Raw genomic sequence first — 21,865 nt, 5'->3', positions numbered from 1 at the left:
TACCGATCAGCGAAACGCATCTATGCATCCACCGTTATACGTATATGCGACGCGCGAGCTGCAATCACACATACAATCAAACCGTCAGCACACACGTCCACCCGCATACACGCGCGATCTACAAACCAACATACGTGCGTACACACACACAAACACACATGCACACACACACATATTACGTACTTATACTATGTCATAATGAGAAAACTTACCCGTATGATTTACTCGCGAATGGAACACATCACAGTTTTAGAATAAGTCAAATATTTATTTTAAGTTAGCGAAAGCCTTTTGGAAGCGCTGGCAAATCGTCGGAAGCGGAGCAGGCCCCTGACAAATAAAATTTATCCAAAAATCACTTAAAACACTTTATATCGCGAAATTTATTAAGCTGATAAGAACAGATACTACACTTTGATCTTAGCCATTCGGCCGAGAAGCGATAAATTTGCGGACAAATACTATTTTTTAAATTCTACAATATAAACAAAATATTCCCAACTATTTCAACGATTCATTTTTCATCTATTTTTATCAACTCTCGCGTCCATTCCCTAACTATTCTTCACCCCCCAAAGTTCTATGAGCGAATGTTCTAATATGGCTGTTAACTCTACTGTCGTTATAAGCCTTTTCTCACATTTGTAAAATTTTACAAAAATATTTATATAAAGTATTTTCTGACACTTGCAAAATTTTTCAAAAAAATATGTTATTAGGAGAACAGACGGTCATATTCATATTAATTTCTTTATCGATAGATGTGTGTTCATACTTATATATATTAAACTCATTTTATCGTCATATTTATATAAAGTATTTTCTGACACTTGCAAAATTTTTCAAAAAAATATGTTATTAGGAGAACAGACGCTCATATTCATATTAATTTCTTTATCGATAGATGTGTGTTCATACTTATATATATTAAACTCATTTTATTGTCATATTTATATAAAGTATTTTCTGACACTTGCAAAATTTTTCAAAAAAATATGTTATTAGGAGAACAGACGCTCATATTCATATTAATTTCTTTATCGATAGATGTGTGTTCATACTTATATATATTAAACTCATTTTATCGTCATATTTATATAAAGTATTTTCTGACACTTGCAAAATTTTTCAAAAAAATATGTTATTAGGAGAACAGACGCTCATATTCATATTAATTTCTTTATCGATAGATGTGTGTTCATACTTATATATATTAAACTCATTTTATCGTCATATTTATATAAAGTATTTTCTGACACTTGCAAAATTTTTCAAAAAAATATGTTATTAGGAGAACAGACGCTCATATTCATATTAATTTCTTTATCGATAGATGTGTGTTCATACTTATATATATTAAACTCATTTTTTGTCATATTTATATAAAGTATTTTCTGACACTTGCAAAATTTTTCAAAAAAATATGTTATTAGGAGAACAGACGCTCATATTCATATTAATTTCTTTATCGATAGATGTGTGTTCATACTTATATATATTAAACTCATTTTATCGTCATATTTATATAAAGTATTTTCTGACACTTGCAAAATTTTTCAAAAAAATATGTTATTAGGAGAACAGACGCTCATATTCATATTAATTTCTTTATCGATAGATGTGTGTTCATACTTATATATATTAAACTCATTTTTGTCATATTTATATAAAGTATTTTCTGACACTTGCAAAATTTTTCAAAAAAATATGTTATTAGGAGAACAGACGCTCATATTCATATTAATTTCTTTATCGATAGATGTGTGTTCATACTTATATATATTAAACTCATTTTATCGTCATATTTATATAAAGTATTTTCTGACACTTGCAAAATTTTTCAAAAAAATATGTTATTAGGAGAACAGACGCTCATATTCATATTAATTTCTTTATCGATAGATGTGTGTTCATACTTATATATATTAAACTCATTTTATGTCATATTTATATAAAGTATTTTCTGACACTTGCAAAATTTTTCAAAAAAATATGTTATTAGGAGAACAGACGCTCATATTCATATTAATTTCTTTATCGATAGATGTGTGTTCATACTTATATATATTAAACTCATTTTATCGTCATATTTATATAAAGTATTTTCTGACACTTGCAAAATTTTTCAAAAAAATATGTTATTAGGAGAACAGACGCTCATATTCATATTAATTTCTTTATCGATAGATGTGTGTTCATACTTATATATATTAAACTCATTTTTTGTCATATTTATATAAAGTATTTTCTGACACTTGCAAAATTTTTCAAAAAAATATGTTATTAGGAGAACAGACGCTCATATTCATATTAATTTCTTTATCGATAGATGTGTGTTCATACTTATATATATTAAACTCATTTTATCGTCATATTTATATAAAGTATTTTCTGACACTTGCAAAATTTTTCAAAAAAATATGTTATTAGGAGAACAGACGCTCATATTCATATTAATTTCTTTATCGATAGATGTGTGTTCATACTTATATATATTAAACTCATTTTTTGTCATATTTATATAAAGTATTTTCTGACACTTGCAAAATTTTTCAAAAAAATATGTTATTAGGAGAACAGACGCTCATATTCATATTAATTTCTTTATCGATAGATGTGTGTTCATACTTATATATATTAAACTCATTTTATCGTCATATTTATATAAAGTATTTTCTGACACTTGCAAAATTTTTCAAAAAATATGTTATTAGGAGAACAGACGCTCATATTCATATTAATTTCTTTATCGATAGATGTGTGTTCATACTTATATATATTAAACTCATTTTTTGTCATATTTATATAAAGTATTTTCTGACACTTGCAAAATTTTTCAAAAAAATATGTTATTAGGAGAACAGACGCTCATATTCATATTAATTTCTTTATCGATAGATGTGTGTTCATACTTATATATATTAAACTCATTTTATCGTCATATTTATATAAAGTATTTTCTGACACTTGCAAAATTTTTCAAAAAAATATGTTATTAGGAGAACAGACGCTCATATTCATATTAATTTCTTTATCGATAGATGTGTGTTCATACTTATATATATTAAACTCATTTTTTGTCATATTTATATGAAGTATTTTCTGACACTTGCAAAATTTTTCAAAAAAATATGTTATTAGGAGAACAGACGCTCATATTCATATTAATTTCTTTATCGATAGATGTGTGTTCATACTTATATATATTAAACTCATTTTATCGTCATATTTATATAAAGTATTTTCTGACACTTGCAAAATTTTTCAAAAAATATGTTATTAGGAGAACAGACGCTCATATTCATATTAATTTCTTTATCGATAGATGTGTGTTCATACTTATATATATTAAACTCATTTTTTGTCATATTTTATATGAAGTATTTTCTGACACTTGCAAAATTTTTCAAAAAAAATATGTTATTAGGAGAACAGACGCTCATATTCATATTAATTTCTTTATCGATAGATGTGTGTTCATACTTATATATATTAAACTCATTTTATCGTCATATTTATATAAAGTATTTTCTGACACTTGCAAATTTTTCAAAAAAATATTTATTAGGAGAACAGACGCTCATATTCATATTAATTTCTTTATCGATAGATGTGTGTTCATACTTATATATATTAAACTCATTTTTCGTCATATTTATATAAAGTATTTTCTGACACTTGCAAAATTTTTCAAAAAATATGTTATTAGGAGAACAGACGCTCATATTCATATTAATTTCTTTATCGATAGATGTGTGTTCATACTTATATATATTAAACTCATTTTATCGTCATATTTATATAAAGTATTTTCTGACACTTGCAAAATTTTTCAAAAAAATATGTTATTAGGAGAACAGACGCTCATATTCATATTATTTCTTTATCGATAGATGTGTGTTCATACTTATATATATTAAACTCATTTTATTGTCATATTTATATAAAGTATTTTCTGACACTTGCAAAATTTTTCAAAAAAATATGTTATTAGGAGAACAGACGCTCATATTCATATTAATTCTTTATCGATAGATGTGTGTTCATCTTATATATATTAAACTCATTTTTTGTCATATTTATATGAAGTATTTTCTGACACTTGCAAAATTTTTCAAAAAAATATGTTATTAGGAGAACAGACGCTCATATCATATTAATTTCTTTATCGATAGATGTGTGTGTCATACTTATATATATTAAACTCATTTTATCGTCATATTTATATAAAGTATTTTCTGACACTTGCAAAATTTTTCAAAAAAATATGTTATTAGGAGAACAGACGCTCATATTCATATTAATTTCTTTATCGATAGATGTGTGTTCATACTTATATATATTAAACTCATTTTTTGTCATATTTATATGAAGTATTTTCTGACACTTGCAAAATTTTTCAATCCTATATCGTTATATATAATCTTTTGTTAGATTTGTATAGCTTTATATATATTTTTTTTATTTTATTATTATTCTATAGTTTTTATATAATTAATTATATAGTTAATTTGAAATCAATTATCGATATTACATATCAATATATTTAATATATTTATATATATATATATATTTAATATGCAATATATGCACATTTTTAAATTTATTATTATATGATGGTTTTTATGGGCCGATCCCGGCGGTACTGCAATACGGGCCAACCCGCGGCGGAAGCGGAGCAAGCCCCTGACATTCCGCCAATTTCCAAAAATCAGTTTATATACTGGATCTGCTATGCAGATACTATCAGATATTAAGCTGATAAGAACAGATACTACACTTTGATCTTAGCCATCTCGCCGAGAAGCGATAAATTTGCGGACAAATACTATTTTTTAAATTCTACAATATAAACAAAATATTCCCAACTATTTCAACGATTCATTTTTCATCTATTTTTTATCAACTCTCTCGCGTCCATTCCTAACTATTCTTCACCCCCCAAGTTCTATGAGCGAATGTTCTAATATGGCTGTTAACTCTACTGTCGTTTATAAGCCTTTCTCACATTTGTAAAATTTTACAAAATATTTATATAAGTATTTTCTGACACTTGCAAAATTTTTCAAAAAATATGTTATTAGGAGAACAGACGGTCATATTCATATTAATTTCTTTATCGATAGATGTGTGTTCATACTTATATATATTAAACTCATTTTATCGTCATATTTATATAAAGTATTTTCTGACACTTGCAAAATTTTTCAAAAAAATATGTTATTAGGAGAACAGACGCTCATATTCATATTAATTTCTTTATCGATAGATGTGTGTTCATACTTATATATATTAAACTCATTTTTTGTCATTTTTATATAAGTATTTTCTGACACTTGTAAAATTTTTCAAAAAATATGTTATTAGGAGACAGACGCTCATATTCATATTAATTTCTTTATCGATAGATGTGGTTCATACTTATATATATTAAACTCATTTTATCGTCATATTTATATAAAGTATTTTCTGACACTTGCAAAATTTTTCAAAAAAATATGTTATTAGGAGAACAGACGCTCATATTCATATTAATTTCTTTATCGATAGATGTGTGTTCATACTTATATATATTAAACTCATTTTATCGTCATATTTATATAAGTATTTTCTGACACTTGCAAAATTTTCAAAAAAATATGTTATTAGGAGAACAGACGCTCATATTCATATTAATTTCTTTATCGATAGATGTGTGTGTCATACTTATATATATTAAACTCATTTTTTGTCATATTTATATGAAGTATTTTCTGACACTTGCAAAATTTTTCAAAAAAATATGTTATTAGGAGAACAGACGCTCATATTCATATTAATTTCTTTATCGATAGATGTGTGTTTCATACTTATATATATTAAACTCATTTTATCGTCATATTTATATAAAGTATTTTCTGACACTTGCAAAATTTTTCAAAAAAAATATGTTATTAGGAGAACAGACGCTCATATTCATATTATTTCTTTATCGATAGATGTGTGTTCATACTTATATATATTAAACTCATTTATGTCATATTTATATAAGTATTTTCTGACACTTGCAAAATTTTTCAAAAAAATATGTTATTAGGAGAACAGACGCTCATATTCATATTAATTTCTTATCGATAGATGTGTGTTCATACTTATATATATTAAACTCATTTTTCGTCATATTTATATAAAGTATTTTCTGACACTTGCAAAATTTTTCAAAAAAATATGTTATTAGAGAACAGACGCTCATATTCATATTAATTTCTTTATCGATAGATGTGTGTTCATACTTATATATATTAAACTCATTTTATCGTCATATTTATATAAAGTATTTTCTGACACTTGCAAAATTTTTCAAAAAATATGTTATTAGGAGAACAGACGCTCATATTCATATTAATTTCTTTATCGATAGATGTGTTTTCATACTTATATATATTAAACTCATTTTTTGTCATATTTATATAAAGTATTTTCTGACACTTGCAAAATTTTTCAAAAAAATATGTTATTAGGAGAACCGACGCTCATATTCATATTAATTTCTTTATCGATAGATGTGTGTTCATACTTATATATATTAAACTCATTTTATCGTCATATTTATATAAGTATTTTCTGACACTTGCAAAATTTTTCAAAAAAATATGTTATTAGGAGAACAGACGCTCATATTCATATTAATTTCTTTATCGATAGATGTGTGTTCATACTTATATATATTAAACTCATTTTTGTCATATTTATATGAAGTATTTTCTGACACTTGCAAAATTTTTCAAAAAAATATGTTATTAGGAGAACAGACGCTCATATTCATATTATTTCTTTATCGATAGATGTGTGTTCATACTTATATATTTAAACTCATTTATCGTCATATTTATATAAGTATTTTCTGACACTTGCAAAATTTTTCAAAAAAAATATGTTATTAGGAGAACAGACGCTCATATTCATATTAATTTTTTTATCGATAGATGTGTGTTCATACTTATATATATTAAATCATTTATCGTCATATTTATATAAAGTATTTTTGACACTTGAAAAATTTTTCAAAAAAATATGTTATTAGGAGAACAGACGCTCTATTCATATTAATTTCTTTATCGATAGATGGGTGTTCATACTTATATATATTAACTCATTTTATCGTCATATTTATATAAAGTATTTTCTGACACTTGCAAAATTTTTCAAAAAAATATGTTATTGGGAGAACAGACGCTCATATTCATATTAATTTCTTTATCGATAGATGTGTGTTCATACTTATATATATTAAACTCATTTTTTGTCATATTTATATGAAGTATTTTCTGACACTTGCAAAATTTTTCAATCCTATTATCGTTATATATAATCTTTTGTTAGATTTGTATAGCTTTATATATTTTTTATTTTTATTATTAATTCTATAGTTTTATTATAATTAATTATATAGTTAATTTGAAATCAATTATCGATATTACATATCAATATATTTATATTATTTATATATATATATATATATTTAATATGCAATATATGCACATTTTTAAATTTATTATTATATGATGGTTTTTTATGGGCCGATCCCGGCGGTACTGCAATACCGGGCAACCCCGCGGCGGAAGCGGAGCAAGGCCCCTGACATTCCGCCAATTTCCAAAAATCAGTTTAATATACTGGATCTGATATGCAGATACTATCAGATATTAAGCTGATAAGAACAGATACTACACTTGATCTTAGCCATTCGGCCGAGCGAGAAGCGATTAAATTTGCGGACAAATACTATTTTTTAAATTCTACAATATAAACAAAATATCCCAACTATTTCAACGATTCATTTTCATCTATTTTTATCAAAACTCTCGCGTCCATTCCCTAACTATTCTTCACCCCCCAAAGTTCTATGAGCGAATGTTCTAATATGGCTGTTAACTCTACTGTCGTTATAAGCCTTTTCTCACATTTGTAAAATTTAAAAAAATATTTATATAAAGTATTTTCTGACACTTGCAAAATTTTCAAAAAAATATGTTATTAGGAGAACAGACGCTCATATTCATATTATTTCTTTATCGATAGAATGTGTGTTCATACTTATATATATAAACTCATTTTATCGTCATATTTATATAAAGTATTTCTGACACTTGCAAAATTTTTCAAAAAAATATGTTATTAGGAGAACAGACGCTCATATTCATATTAATTTCTTTATCGATAGATGTGTGTTCATACTTATATATATAAACTCATTTTATCGTCATATTTATATAAAGTATTTTCTGACACTTGCAAAATTTTTCAAAAAAATATGTTATTAGGAGAACAGACGCTCATATTCATATTAATTTCTTTATCGATAGATGTGTGTTCATACTTATATATATTAAACTCATTTATCGTCATATTTATATGAAGTATTTTCTGACACTTGCAAAATTTTTCAAAAAAAATATGTTATTAGGAGAACAGACGCTCATATTCATATTAATTTCTTTATCGATAGATGTGTGTTCATACTTATATATATTAAACTCATTTTTGTCATATTTATATAAAGTATTTTCTGACACTTGCAAAATTTTCAAAAAAATATGTTATTAGGAGAACAGACGCTCATATTCATATTAATTTCTTTATCGATAGATGTGTGTCATACTTATATATATTAAACTCATTTATCGTCATATTTATATAAAGTATTTTCTGACACTTGCAAATTTTTCAAAAAAATATGTTATTAGGAGAACAGACGCTCATATTCATATTAATTTCTTTATCGATAGATGTGTGTTCATACTTATATATATTAAACTCATTTTTTGTCATATTTATATGAAGTATTTTCTGACACTTGCAAAATTTTTAAAAAATATGTATTAGGAGAACAGACGCTCATATTCATATTAATTTCTTTATCGATAGATGTGTGTTCATATTTATATATTAAACTCATTTTATCGTCATATTTATATAAAGTATTTTCTGACACTTGCAAAATTTTCAAAAAAATATGTTATTAGGAGAACAGACGCTCATATTCATATTAATTTCTTTATCGATAGATGTGGTTCATACTTATATATATTAAACTCATTTTTTGTCATATTTATATGAAGTATTTTCTGACACTTGCAAAATTTTTCAAAAAAAATATGTTATTAGGAGAACAGACGCTCATATTCATATTAATTTCTTTATCGATAGATGTGTGTTCATACTTATATATATTAAACTCATTTTATCGTCATATTTATATAAGTATTTTCTGACACTTGCAAAATTTTTCAAAAAAATATGTTATTAGGAGAACAGACGCTCATATTCATATTAATTTCTTTATCGATAGATGTGTGTTCATACTTATATATATTAAACTCATTTTATCGTCATATTTATATAAAGTATTTTCTGACACTTGCAAAATTTTTCAAAAAAATATGTTATTAGGAGAACAGACGCTCATATTCATATTAATTTCTTTATCGATAGATGTGTGTTCATACTTATATATATTAAACTCATTTTTTGTCATATTTATATGAAGTATTTTCTGACACTTGCAAAATTTTTCAAAAAAAATATGTTATTAGGAGAACAGACGCTCATATTCATATTAATTTCTTTATCGATAGATGTGTGTTCATACTTATATATATTAAACTCATTTTATTGTCATATTTATATAAAGTATTTTCTGACACTTGCAAAATTTTTCAAAAAAATATGTTATTAGGAGAACAGACGCTCATATTCATATTAATTTCTTTATCGATAGATGTGTGTTCATACTTATATATATTAAACTCATTTTATCGTCATATTTATATAAAGTATTTTCTGACACTTGCAAAATTTTTCAAAAAAATATGTTATTAGGAGAACAGACCTCATATTCATATTAATTTCTTTATCGATAGATGTGTGTTCATACTTATATATATTAAACTCATTTTATCGTCATATTTATATAAAGTATTTTCTGACACTTGCAAAATTTTTCAAAAAAATATGTTATTAGGAGAACAGACGCTCATATTCATATTAATTTCTTTATCGATAGATGTGTGTTCATACTTATATATATTAAACTCATTTTATCGTCATATTTATATAAAGTATTTTCTGACACTTGCAAAATTTTTCAAAAAAATGTTATTAGGAGAACAGACGCTCATATTCATATTAATTTCTTTATCGATAGATGTGTGTCATACTTATATATATTAAACTCATTTTTATCGTCATATTTATATAAAGTATTTCTGACACTTGCAAAATTTTTCAAAAAAATATGTTATTAGGAGAACAGACGCTCATATTCATATTAATTTCTTTATCGATAGATGTGTGTTCATACTTATATATATTAAACTCATTTTATCGTCATATTTATATAAAGTATTTTCTGACACTTGCAAAATTTTTCAAAAAAATATGTTATTAGGAGAACAGACGCTCATATTCATATTAATTTCTTTATCGATAGATGTGTGTTCATACTTATATATATTAAACTCATTTTTTGTCATATTTATATGAAGTATTTTCTGACACTTGCAAAATTTTTCAAAAAAATATGTTATTAGGAGAACAGACGCTCATATTCATATTAATTTCTTTATCGATAGATGTGTGTTCATACTTATATATATTAAACTCATTTTATGTCATATTTATATAAAGTATTTTCTGACACTTGCAAAATTTTTCAAAAAAATATGTTATTAGGAGAACAGACGCTCATATTCATATTAATTTCTTTATCGATAGATGTGTGTTCATACTTATATATATTAAACTCATTTTATCGTCATATTTATATAAAGTATTTTCTGACACTTGCAAAATTTTTCAAAAAAATATGTTATTAGGAGAACAGACGCTCATATTCATATTAATTTCTTTATCGATAGATGTGTGTTCATACTTATATATATTAAACTCATTTTATCGTCATATTATATAAAGTATTTTCTGACACTTGCAAAATTTTTCAAAAAAATATGTTATTAGGAGAACAGACGCTCATATTCATATTAATTTCTTTATCGATAGATGTGTGTTCATACTTATATATATTAAACTCATTTTTGTCATATTTATATAAAGTATTTTCTGACACTTGCAAAATTTTTCAAAAAAATATGTTATTAGGAGAACAGACGCTCATATTCATATTAATTTCTTTATCGATAGATGTGTGTTCATACTTATATATATTAAACTCATTTTATCGTCATATTATATAAAGTATTTTCTGACACTTGCAAAATTTTTCAAAAAAATATGTTATTAGGAGAACAGACGCTCATATTCATATTAATTTCTTTATCGATAGATGTGTGTTCATACTTATATATATTAAACTCATTTTATTGTCATATTTATATAAAGTATTTTCTGACACTTGCAAAATTTTTCAAAAAAATATGTTATTAGGAGAACAGACGCTCATATTCATATTAATTTCTTTATCGATAGATGTGTGTTCATACTTATATATATTAAACTCATTTTATCGTCATATTTATATAAAGTATTTTCTGACACTTGCAAAATTTTTCAAAAAAATATGTTATTAGGAGAACAGACGCTCATATTCATATTAATTTCTTTATCGATAGATGTGTGTTCATACTTATATATATTAAACTCATTTTATCGTCATATTTATATAAAGTATTTTCTGACACTTGCAAAATTTTTCAAAAAAATATGTTATTAGGAGAACAGACGCTCATATTCATATTAATTTCTTTATCGATAGATGTGTGTTCATACTTATATATATTAAACTCATTTTTTGTCATATTTATATAAGTATTTTCTGACACTTGCAAAATTTTTCAAAAAAATATGTTATTAGGAGAACAGACGCTCATATTCATATTAATTTCTTTATCGATAGATGTGTGTTCATACTTATATATATTAAACTCATTTTATTGTCATATTTATATAAAGTATTTTCTGACACTTGCAAAATTTTTCAAAAAAATATGTTATTAGGAGAACAGACGCTCATATTCATATTAATTTCTTTATCGATAGATGTGTGTTCATACTTATATATATTAAACTCATTTTATCGTCATATTTATATAAAGTATTTTCTGACACTTGCAAAATTTTTCAAAAAAATATGTTATTAGGAGAACAGACGCTCATATTCATATTAATTTCTTTATCGATAGATGTGTGTTCATACTTATATATATTAAACTCATATTTATCATGTCATATTTATATAAAGTATTTTCTGACACTTGCAAAATTTTTCAAAAAAATATGTTATTAGGAGAAGACGCTCATATTCATATTAATTTCTTTATCGATAGATGTGTGTTCATACTTATATATATTAAACTCATTTTATTGTCATATTTATATAAAGTATTTTCTGACACTTGCAAAATTTTTCAAAAAAATATGTTATTAGGAGAACAGACGCTCATATTCATATTAATTTCTTTATCGATAGATGTGTGTTCATACTTATATATATTAAACTCATTTTTTGTCATATTTATATGAAGTATTTTCTGACACTTGCAAAATTTTTCAAAAAAATATGTTATTAGGAGAACAGACGCTCATATTCATATTAATTTCTTTATCGATAGATGTGTGTTCATACTTATATATATTAAACTCATTTTATCGTCATATTTATATAAAGTATTTTCTGACACTTGCAAAATTTTTCAAAAAAATATGTTATTAGGAGAACAGACGCTCATATTCATATTAATTTCTTTATCGATAGATGTGTGTTCATACTTATATATATTAAACTCATTTTTTGTCATATTTATATAAGTATTTTCTGACACTTGCAAAATTTTTCAAAAAAATATGTTATTAGGAGAACAGACGCTCATATTCATATTAATTTCTTTATCGATAGATGTGTGTTCATACTTATATATATTAAACTCATTTTATCGTCATATTTATATAAAGTATTTTCTGACACTTGCAAAATTTTTCAAAAAAATATGTTATTAGGAGAACAGACGCTCATATTCATATTAATTTCTTTATCGATAGATGTGTGTTCATACTTATATATATTAAACTCATTTTTCGTCATATTTATATAAAGTATTTTCTGACACTTGCAAAATTTTTCAAAAAAATATGTTATTAGGAGAACAGACGCTCATATTCATATTAATTTCTTTATCGATAGATGTGTGTTCATACTTATATATATTAAACTCATTTTATCGTCATATTTATATAAAGTATTTTCTGACACTTGCAAAATTTTTCAAAAAAATATGTTATTAGGAGAACAGACGCTCATATTCATATTAATTTCTTTATCGATAGATGTGTGTTCATACTTATATATATTAAACTCATTTTATGTCATATTTATATAAAGTATTTTCTGACACTTGCAAAATTTTTCAAAAAAATATGTTATTAGGAGAACAGACGCTCATATTCATATTAATTTCTTTATCGATAGATGTGTGTTCATACTTATATATATTAAACTCATTTTATCGTCATATTTATATAAAGTATTTTCTGACACTTGCAAAATTTTTCAAAAAAATATGTTATTAGGAGAACAGACGCTCATATTCATATTAATTTCTTTATCGATAGATGTGTGTTCATACTTATATATATTAAACTCATTTTATCGTCATATTTATATAAAGTATTTTCTGACACTTGCAAAATTTTTCAAAAAAATATGTTATTAGGAGAACAGACGCTCATATTCATATTAATTTCTTTATCGATAGATGTGTGTTCATACTTATATATATTAAACTCATTTATCGTCATATTTATATAAAGTATTTTCTGACACTTGCAAAATTTTTCAAAAAAATATGTTATTAGGAGAACAGACGCTCATATTCATATTAATTTCTTTATCGATAGATGTGTGTTCATACTTATATATATTAAACTCATTTTTTGTCATATTTATATAAAGTATTTTCTGACACTTGCAAAATTTTTCAAAAAAATATGTTATTAGGAGAACAGACGCTCATATTCATATTAATTTCTTTATCGATAGATGTGTGTTCATACTTATATATATTAAACTCATTTTATCGTCATATTTATATAAAGTATTTTCTGACACTTGCAAAATTTTTCAAAAAAATATGTTATTAGGAGAACAGACGCTCATATTCATATTAATTTCTTTATCGATAGATGTGTGTTCATACTTATATATATTAAACTCATTTTTCGTCATATTTATATAAAGTATTTTCTGACACTTGCAAAATTTTTCAAAAAAATATGTTATTAGGAGAACAGACGCTCATATTCATATTAATTTCTTTATCGATAGATGTGTGTTCATACTTATATATATTAAACTCATTTTATGTCATATTTATATAAAGTATTTTCTGACACTTGCAAAATTTTTCAAAAAAATATGTTATTAGGAGAACAGACGCTCATATTCATATTAATTTCTTTATCGATAGATGTGTGTTCATACTTATATATATTAAACTCATTTTATCGTCATATTTATATAAAGTATTTTCTGACACTTGCAAAATTTTTCAAAAAAATATGTTATTAGGAGAACAGACGCTCATATTCATATTAATTTCTTTATCGATAGATGTGTGTTCATACTTATATATATTAAACTCATTTTTTGTCATATTTATATAAAGTATTTTCTGACACTTGCAAAATTTTTCAAAAAAATATGTTATTAGGAGAACAGACGCTCATATTCATATTAATTTCTTTATCGATAGATGTGTGTTCATACTTATATATATTAAACTCATTTTATCGTCATATTTATATAAAGTATTTTCTGACACTTGCAAAATTTTTCAAAAAAAATATGTTATTAGGAGAACAGACGCTCATATTCATATTAATTTCTTTATCGATAGATGTGTGTTCATACTTATATATATTAAACTCATTTTATCGTCATATTTATATAAAGTATTTTCTGACACTTGCAAAATTTTTCAAAAAAATATGTTATTAGGAGAACAGACGCTCATATTCATATTAATTTCTTTATCGATAGATGTGTGTTCATACTTATATATATTAAACTCATTTTATGTCATATTTATATAAAGTATTTTCTGACACTTGCAAAATTTTTCAAAAAAATATGTTATTAGGAGAACAGACGCTCATATTCATATTAATTTCTTTATCGATAGATGTGTGTTCATACTTATATATATTAAACTCATTTTATCGTCATATTTATATAAAGTATTTTCTGACACTTGCAAAATTTTTCAAAAAAATATGTTATTAGGAGAACAGACGCTCATATTCATATTAATTTCTTTATCGATAGATGTGTGTTCATACTTATATATATTAAACTCATTTTATCGTCATATTTATATAAAGTATTTTCTGACACTTGCAAAATTTTTCAAAAAAATATGTTATTAGGAGAACAGACGCTCATATTCATATTAATTTCTTTATCGATAGATGTGTGTTCATACTTATATATATTAAACTCATTTTTTGTCATATTTATATAAAGTATTTTCTGACACTTGCAAAATTTTTCAAAAAAATATGTTATTAGGAGAACAGACGCTCATATTCATATTAATTTCTTTATCGATAGATGTGTGTTCATACTTATATATATTAAACTCATTTTTGTCATATTTATATAAAGTATTTTCTGACACTTGCAAAATTTTTCAAAAAAATATGTTATTAGGAGAACAGACGCTCATATTCATATTAATTTCTTTATCGATAGATGTGTGTTCATACTTATATATATTAAACTCATTTTTGTCATATTTATATAAAGTATTTTCTGACACTTGCAAAATTTTTCAAAAAAATATGTTATTAGGAGAACAGACGCTCATATTCATATTAATTTCTTTATCGATAGATGTGTGTTCATACTTATATATATTAAACTCATTTTATCGTCATATTTATATAAAGTATTTTCTGACACTTGCAAAATTTTTCAAAAAAATATGTTATTAGGAGAACAGACGCTCATATTCATATTAATTTCTTTATCGATAGATGTGTGTTCATACTTATATATATTAAACTCATTTTATGTCATATTTATATAAAGTATTTTCTGACACTTGCAAAATTTTTCAAAAAAATATGTTATTAGGAGAACAGACGCTCATATTCATATTAATTTCTTTATCGATAGATGTGTGTTCATACTTATATATATTAAACTCATTTTTGTCATATTTATATAAAGTATTTTCTGACACTTGCAAAATTTTTCAAAAAAATATGTTATTAGGAGAACAGACGCTCATATTCATATTAATTTCTTTATCGATAGATGTGTGTTCATACTTATATATATTAAACTCATTTTTTGTCATATTTATATGAAGTATTTTCTGACACTTGCAAAATTTTCAAAAAAATATGTTATTAGGAGAACAGACGCTCATATTCATATTAATTTCTTTATCGATAGATGTGTGTTCATACTTATATATATTAAACTCATTTTATCGTCATATTTATATAAAGTATTTTCTGACACTTGCAAAATTTTTCAAAAAAATATGTTATTAGGAGAACAGACGCTCATATTCATATTAATTTCTTTATCGATAGATGTGTGTTCATACTTATATATATTAAACTCATTTTATTGTCATATTTATATAAAGTATTTTCTGACACTTGCAAAATTTTTCAAAAAAATATGTTATTAGGAGAACAGACGCTCATATTCATATTAATTTCTTTATCGATAGATGTGTGTTCATACTTATATATATTAAACTCATTTTATCGTCATATTTATATAAAGTATTTTCTGACACTTGCAAAATTTTTCAAAAAAATATGTTATTAGGAGAACAGACGCTCATATTCATATTAATTTCTTTATCGATAGATGTGTGTTCATACTTATATATATTAAACTCATTTTATCGTCATATTTATATAAAGTATTTTCTGACACTTGCAAAATTTTTCAAAAAAATATGTTATTAGGAGAACAGACGCTCATATTCATATTAATTTCTTTATCGATAGATGTGTGTTCATACTTATATATATTAAACTCATTTTTGTCATATTTATATAAAGTATTTTCTGACACTTGCAAAATTTTTCAAAAAAATATGTTATTAGGAGAACAGACGCTCATATTCATATTAATTTCTTTATCGATAGATGTGTGTTCATACTTATATATATTAAACTCATTTTATTGTCATATTTATATAAAGTATTTTCTGACACTTGCAAAATTTTTCAAAAAAATATGTTATTAGGAGAACAGACGCTCATATTCATATTAATTTCTTTATCGATAGATGTGTGTTCATACTTATATATATTAAACTCATTTTATCGTCATATTTATATAAAGTATTTTCTGACACTTGCAAAATTTTTCAAAAAAATATGTTATTAGGAGAACAGACGCTCATATTCATATTAATTTCTTTATCGATAGATGTGTGTTCATACTTATATATATTAAACTCATTTTTTCGTCATATTTATATAAGTATTTTCTGACACTTGCAAAATTTTTCAAAAAAATATGTTATTAGGAGAACAGACGCTCATATTCATATTAATTTCTTTATCGATAGATGTGTGTTCATACTTATATATATTAAACTCATTTTTTGTCATATTTATATGAAGTATTTTCTGACACTTGCAAAATTTTTCAAAAAAATATGTTATTAGGAGAACAGACGCTCATATTCATATTAATTTCTTTATCGATAGATGTGTGTTCATACTTATATATATTAAACTCATTTTATCGTCATATTTATATAAAGTATTTTCTGACACTTGCAAAATTTTTCAAAAAAATATGTTATTAGGAGAACAGACGCTCATATTCATATTAATTTCTTTATCGATAGATGTGTGTTCATACTTATATATATTAAACTCATTTTTGTCATATTTATATAAGTATTTTCTGACACTTGCAAAATTTTTCAAAAAAATATGTTATTAGGAGAACAGACGCTCATATTCATATTAATTTCTTTATCGATAGATGTGTGTTCATACTTATATATATTAAACTCATTTTTTGTCATATTTATATAAAGTATTTTCTGACACTTGCAAAATTTTTCAAAAAAATATGTTATTAGGAGAACAGACGCTCATATTCATATTAATTTCTTTATCGATAGATGTGTGTTCATACTTATATATATTAAACTCATTTTATCGTCATATTTATATAAAGTATTTTCTGACACTTGCAAAATTTTTCAAAAAAATATGTTATTAGGAGAACAGACGCTCATATTCATATTAATTTCTTTATCGATAGATGTGTGTTCATACTTATATATATTAAACTCATTTTATGTCATATATTATATAAAGTATTTTCTGACACTTGCAAAATTTTTCAAAAAAATATGTTATTAGGAGAACAGACGCTCATATTCATATTAATTCTTTATCGATAGATGTGTGTTCATACTTATATATATTAAACTCATTTTATCGTCATATTTATATAAAGTATTTTCTGACACTTGCAAAATTTTTCAAAAAAATATGTTATTAGGAGAACAGACGCTCATATTCATATTAATTTCTTTATCGATAGATGTGTGTTCATACTTATATATATTAAACTCATTTTTTGTCATATTTATATGAAGTATTTTCTGACACTTGCAAAATTTTTCAATCCTATTATCGTTTATATAATCTTTTGTTAGATTTGTATAGCTTTATATATTTTTTTATTTTTTATTAATTCTATAGTTTTTATATAATTAATTTATATAGTTAATTTGAAATCAATTATCGATATTACATATCAATATATTTATATTATTTATAATATATATATATTTAATATGCATTATATGCACATTTTTAAATTTATTATTATATGATGGTTTTTTATGGGCCGATCCCGGCGGTACTGCAATACCGGGCCAACCCGCGGCGGAAGCGGAGCAAGCCCCTGACATTCCGCCAATTTCCAAAAATCAGTTTAATATACTGGATCTGCTATGCAGATACTATCAGATATTAAGCTGATAAGAACAGATTTTGTAGTTTTTAGTGAATACTTTAGTCTTAACCATAAAGAATTTCACCTCTAAACGCTTTATTGTCCGTTGCATAATCATGAACATTACCACTCAATTTCTGAGTGACTTTGAACATGGGCAACGCGTATTTAAGCTGAAATATGAGAAAAATATAGTAAACGTAGATCATGAAACCGCCAGCGACGCGATCCGAGTCCATGCCATGTCTGGAATGGAAGGTAAAAAATTAGATATGTTCAGTTGAAATAACTGGAACATTTAGGTTATTTATACATATTTCAGTACTGGTTGCATAATTTCATGCGCAAGCCATTATTCATAGCAACATGCAACTTCAATTATTTCTAGAGGTTAATATTCGATACTTAAGCACCAACACCAATAATATATAAGAGGTTAAGATTAATATTAGTATACATGCCAATTAATACATATTAAGTTTAGATAAGTGAAAGTTATCGTGCAACTTAATATTATGTTGTTAGAATAGCATGCAAAATAATTAGTTATTATCTAGTAATTGTAATCAGTAAACTACTTAAGCTTAGGGTTAGTATACATATAGATCTAAAGGATTAAGGTTAGTTTAAGAGTTATCATTCAATTTAATAAGTTTATAACATGCAAAGTTAGTAGTTATTAGTAATAGTAAACTAAGTGAGCTTAAGTTAGTATACATGCAAGTTATGAAATGCAAGTTAATATAATTAGTAACATGCCAATTATATCAATGATTTTATTAAGTGGTGCTATTTTAATAGCTGTTATTCCTGTGGAGGGCGGACATAAATATTTAGCTTGTGTACTGTCTGTGGCCCGTTATGTGTTCGATGTAAATATCTCGGGACCATCTGATCGTGTCGCTAACCATTAGCTTTTTCATTAGTACACAGTATTTCTTCCCTATTCCTAGTGATATCAATGTTCCCACATTCTCTGGGGAGTATCCTCCGAGGGACCCAAGCACGAAAGCATTCAGTTCCGTTTTATATTCTTTCTTTTTGAAGTATTCTGCCAGTGCTGAGTATTTTCGGATTTTCTCAGCTCGTGCCTTCTCAAATGCTGCCTTCTTATTTTCGAAGGCCACCGTGACGTCGACGATTTTGACTTCTTTTTTGCCTTCGTCAACTATCACAATATCAGGCCTTTCGAGTCCAGAGTATCCAGGTATCTGCTGGTTTTGGTATATAATACCATCGTCGGGCTTCTTGGCAGCTTTAACGAGCCGGTTCACAATCGCATCATGCCGCTTCGTCATTGTAGTGAAGTGGGGGCGGCAGTGATTTAGTACATGAGGTAAGGTCTCGTTGGAATCTCCGCATCTGCGACACTTTTTATCGCCTTGCCCATGTCTTCTGCAACCATTGAGGGGCACGACATTCAGCCTCGCTCTGTGTACGAACCTCCACTCTGCAAATCGCGTAAACTTTCCATCCCGCATGAAGTGGTTCGATGAGTTATACGCTGAAATAATATCAAATGCTTTCCCTTGGTCGGGCTTAGCCAGTAGCTGCTTCAGGTAGAATTTTCTCGCCGCAGTTCTGAGTTTCATTTCGGCATTCTTTCTTTCAACCTTCTCATCGTCCACATACAGTGCTTCGAGTTCTAGCCGGACATTTATTTTCATTTTTAGTCGGCGTACAGCCGCCCTTACTCTTGACCACACAGACGTGATATCGTTCGCCGGTTTTGCCTAGTACGCCTTCAAATGAGGAATTTAAGTATTCCGTCATCAGTTGTGTTGTCGGTTCTGTTCCGGTTCTTTTTCGTACAACTTCTTTCAGTGCGTCCAAGCTTGACTTTGCTAGTGCTTCATCCCTCGATGTCATAATTCTTGTGGCGTGGACTATCTGTGCAATGTCGGCAAGCACGCTTGTGGGCAACATGTTAAAGCCTCCTTCCTTGTACGGAATGTACAGTATCTCCGCACTTGCTCTCTGAGGGAGATTAGCCCATTTTTTGGCGCATTTTTGACTTTTTATCATAGCTATTTAGCTTTCTTTGCCACACTTCCGTTGCGCAGGTGGAATTCAATCTGCGGCACGATAAAGGTATTAACTGCGTCAAATTTTTGCCATGGTGCTAATGGTGCCTTGTCGATTCTGTCCAAATGTTTCATCATATTTTCAATGACATCTTCCGCCGATCTAAATGTCTGGAATCCCGTGGGGACGCCCAAATATTCGTAGCTTTCTTCGCTGGTCAGGGATTTTAATTCATTGCTGCCTAACCGAAACTTGGTAGGCGAGGCCGCGTGATTTTTGCCATCCACATGTAGAGTGGCGCACTTATTTGGATTGAATTTTAGTCCTGCCCAATCTGAAATTTCCAGCGTTAGATCTAACAGCTTTTGTAGGCCGCTTTCTGATGTTGCCACTAGAACTATGTCATCGGCGTATGCCAAAACATTTACTTTCTGGCTTCCCACTTTATATGTTCCCTGATTCCTTTAGTGTGCGAAGTAATGGTTCCAGTGCCAGGTTGAAAATAATTGGAGATAAGGGCATCCTTGTTTCACTCCTGCTCGTATCGGTATCTCCTCAGTCATGCCATTGCTAGATTTGATCTTGGTAGTACATTCTGATATACCCGTTTGATAATAGCAATGGATTCTGTTCCGAGACCCGTCCATGCAAAGCTTTGAACAGAGTCGAGTGTGGCACAGATCCGAATGCATTTCTGAGATCCAGCCACGCCACGCATGCTTCTGTTTCCTTCGACGGGATCCTGTACATAGTTTGTAGAAGAAAATTATGCTCGCTGCATCCTTCGAATGGCATAAATCCTTTTGGGAAGGCGATATGCGATTGTTTTCGATGGCC

At 26.2% G+C, this 21,865-nt stretch overlaps 3 non-coding genes and 1 pseudogene across 3 annotated transcripts; all 4 read right to left on the bottom strand.

Annotated features, from left to right (window-relative positions):
* Window positions 1-271: 271 nt before the first annotated feature.
* LOC113372368 lies at window positions 272-444 on the bottom strand (annotated as a pseudogene).
* Window positions 445-4,620: 4,176 nt separating this feature from the next.
* Window positions 4,621-4,811, bottom strand: LOC113372100. The gene has a single exon (XR_003366722.1). It is a non-coding gene; the product is annotated as a U2 spliceosomal RNA (small nuclear RNA).
* Window positions 4,812-7,549: 2,738 nt separating this feature from the next.
* On the bottom strand, window positions 7,550-7,746 carry LOC113372163. Its single transcript, XR_003366740.1, has one exon. It is a non-coding gene; the product is annotated as a U2 spliceosomal RNA (small nuclear RNA).
* An 11,139-nt stretch (window positions 7,747-18,885) lies between these two features.
* Window positions 18,886-19,084, bottom strand: LOC113372301. The gene has a single exon (XR_003366755.1). It is a non-coding gene; the product is annotated as a U2 spliceosomal RNA (small nuclear RNA).
* Between the last annotated feature and the right edge of the window lie 2,781 nt (window positions 19,085-21,865).

The sequence above is a fragment of the Ctenocephalides felis genome, unplaced genomic scaffold, assembly GCF_003426905.1.
Source record: "Ctenocephalides felis isolate EL2017-DRISC unplaced genomic scaffold, ASM342690v1 CF-g0.4_SCAFFOLD_00094, whole genome shotgun sequence".
NCBI classification, from domain to species: domain Eukaryota; kingdom Metazoa; phylum Arthropoda; class Insecta; order Siphonaptera; family Pulicidae; genus Ctenocephalides; species Ctenocephalides felis.
This window is presented reverse-complemented; position numbering and strand designations above follow the sequence as displayed.